The sequence below is a fragment of the Callithrix jacchus genome, chromosome 5, assembly GCF_049354715.1.
Source record: "Callithrix jacchus isolate 240 chromosome 5, calJac240_pri, whole genome shotgun sequence".
Lineage (NCBI taxonomy): Eukaryota > Metazoa > Chordata > Mammalia > Primates > Cebidae > Callithrix > Callithrix jacchus.
Window position 1 is genome coordinate 121,240,833 of NC_133506.1, and position 3,000 is coordinate 121,243,832.

The 3,000-nt window shown below is 46.7% G+C and overlaps 1 pseudogene; it reads right to left on the reverse strand.

The window, feature by feature from the left end:
- Nucleotides 1-2,213: 2,213 nt before the first annotated feature.
- LOC118142776 (ATP synthase F(0) complex subunit g, mitochondrial pseudogene) lies at nucleotides 2,214-2,513 on the reverse strand (annotated as a pseudogene).
- Nucleotides 2,514-3,000: the final 487 nt, after the last annotated feature.

Consider the following 3,000-nt stretch of genomic DNA (forward strand, 5'->3'; position numbering starts at 1 on the left):
TCCTGGTTAAGATAGTGTCTGTGTGTCTTTGTGTGTGTGTGTCTGCCTCTGTGTGTTGGGGGAGCTGATGGTGTGTAAAAAACAGATGTGTCCAGGCATGGTGGCTCACACCTGTAATCCTAGCACTTGGGGAGGCCAAGGCGAGCAGATCACTTGAGCTCGGGAGTTCGAGATCAGCCTGAGCAGTATAACGAAACCCCATATCCACAAAACATACGAAACTTAGCCAGCCTGGTGGTGAACACTGTAGTCCCAGCTACTTGCGGAGCCAAAGTGGGAAGATCACTTGAGCCTAGGAGGTTGAGGCTGCAGTGAGCTGAGATTGCGCCACTGCGCTCTAGCCTGGGTGACAAAGTGAGACCCTGTCTCAAGGAAAAAAAAGAAGCAGATGTCAGAGATGGCATGTTGAGTTGAAGCTGAAAATGGAAAATTGTTTTTGTTTTTTTTTTTTAAAGCATTTATTTGAATTTAATTTGAATTTTATTATTATTTTAGAGACAGGGTATCGCCCCATCACCCGGGCTTCACTGTAGTGGTGTGATAATGGCTAACTGCAGCCTCAAACTCCTGGGCTCCAGTAATCCTCCCACCTTAGCCTCCTGAGTAGCTGGGACTACAGGTAGTTGTCACTACCCTCAGCTAATTTTTTAATTTTTATTTTGTAGAGATGGGGTCTCACTTTGTTGCCCATGCTGGGGAAGTTTCAAACAGTGAATTGGAGAAGCTGGGATTCGATCTGGATCTACGTATGGAATAGAAGGATCCTGGGCTTGGAACAGGATCAGATTTGCATTTCAGAAAGATCCCTCTGGCGTTAGTGAGAAAGGCGTGCTTAAGTGGAACAAGAGAACAAGAGAAGAGACAAGGTTACCAGTCAGGTGGTTGCATTAATCCAGGCATGAAATGAGGAGGGTCCTTTGTGAAAACAGAGAAGAGGGCAGAGATTCTGACTGGTGAGAATCCCCAGGGTTCAAGGTGAGTGAATGCAGAATAGGGGTAGCCGAGAGGGAAGTTTGAGCAGACAGATTTCAATCTCGGCACTCTGGGTGAAGGTAGGGCGGTTTACCGAGACACTGGGCATCCAGTAGGAGCGTGTTTGCACAGGTGGAGTTAGAGAGGCCCTAGCAATCCCCAGATGGAGGTTGAGGTCCAATAGGCAACAGAGAATAAATACACAGTCCGGCCAGGTGCGGTGGCTCATGCCTGTAATCCCAGCACTTTGGGATGCTGAGGTGGGCGGATCAACTGAGGTCAGGAATTTGAGACCAGCCTGACCAACATGGAGAAACCCCATCTCTACTAAAAATGCAAAAATTAGCCGGGCATGGTGGCGTGCACCTGTAATCCCAGCTACTCGGGAGGCTGAGGCAGGAGAATTGCTTGAACCTGGGAAGTGGAGGTTGCGGTGAGCTGAGATCATGCCATTGCACTCCAGACTGGGCAACAAGAGTGAAACTCTGTCTCAAAAAAAAAAGAGAATACACAGTCCTAGAGCTAAGGAGCAAGACTGAGGGGAAACGCCAAAGCCACAGGCATTGTTAAAAGACAAAAATTACAACAAATTTAGGTTAAAGGTCTTAACCGGCTTTTGTTTTTGATTCTAGGATCTGGCAACACCTCATTCTATAAAGCGGAATGAGTGTGCCAATGAGCTGAGCAGGAGATTTTTGTTTGTTTGTTTTATTTTTGTTTGGAGACAGAGTCTCACTCTGTCACACAGGCTGGGTTGCAGTGGAACGATCACAGTTCACTGCAACCTCAACCTTCTGGGCTCAAGGGATCCTCCTGCCTCAGCTTCCCAAGTAGCTGTGACTACAGGTGCACGCCACCATGCCTGGTTAATTTAATTTTTAAATTTAAAAAAATTTTTACTTTTCAAGACAAGATCTTACTCTGCTGTCCAGGCCAGAGTGCAGTGGCTCAATCTTGGCTCGCTGAAGCCTTGACCTCACTGGGCTCAGGTGATCCTCCCACCTCAGACTCCTGTACAGATGGGGTCTCAGTATGTTGCCCAGGCTGGTCTTGAACTCCTGGTTTCCAGCAATCCTCCCACCTTAGCCTCCCAAAGTGTTGGGATTATAAGCATGAACCATCACGCCCGGCCCATTTTATGTTGACAAATCTTCTTATTTTATTCAGATAGCAGTCAGATCACTCATGGTCCAAGAACACTCAAATCATAAATCAGATATAACCAGGTGGTAAAGAGTTCTTCAAATATTATAGCCAGTCTTGCCACTCTTGCCTATGATCTCTCCAACGTAAAACCACATCCACACCTCAGTGGCCACCAAACTATTCATCACAGCTTCCTTAATGGTGAGCAGTTTGAAGCTAGCAGAGTGAACTCTTTTCTTCCCCCAGGCTTTGGATAGCTCTAGGGATCTCAACAGGGGTGGAGAAGCCAGCTCAACTTTGGCATAGTACCAAAATGTGGCCAGTTGAGGTTTTGCATAAGTCACAGCAGCGTTGTTCACTAGTGCCAGAGTCTTCTCCGCGAGGTTACAGACAAATTAGGCTGTGGTTCTAGACTGGAAAGTATGTCACCTCAAACAGGCAGCTGAACATTCAAAATACCGTTTTTTTTTTGTTTGTTTGTTTTTTTGAGACACAAACTCGCTCTGTTGCCTAGGCTGGAGTGCAGTGGCGCAATCTCAGCTCACTGCAACTTTCGCTTCCCAGGTTCAAGCGATTCTCCTGCCTCAGCCTCCCAAGTAGCTGGGATTACATGTGTGTACCACCACACCCAGCTAATTTTTGTGTTTTTAGTAGAGACAGGGTTTCACCATATTGGCCAGGCTGGTCTTGAATTCTTGACCTTGTGATCCGCCCGCTTTGGCCTCCCAAAGTGCTGGAATTACAGGTGTGAGCCACCACTCCTGGCCAAAAAGACTGGTTTTATAGACAGAAAAGGACTGAGGAAAGCAGAAACAGAGAACAAAAAGTGGATTGGTTGTTTCAAAGTGATTTCCTTACAGGATTAAAACAGAGGGGACTTCA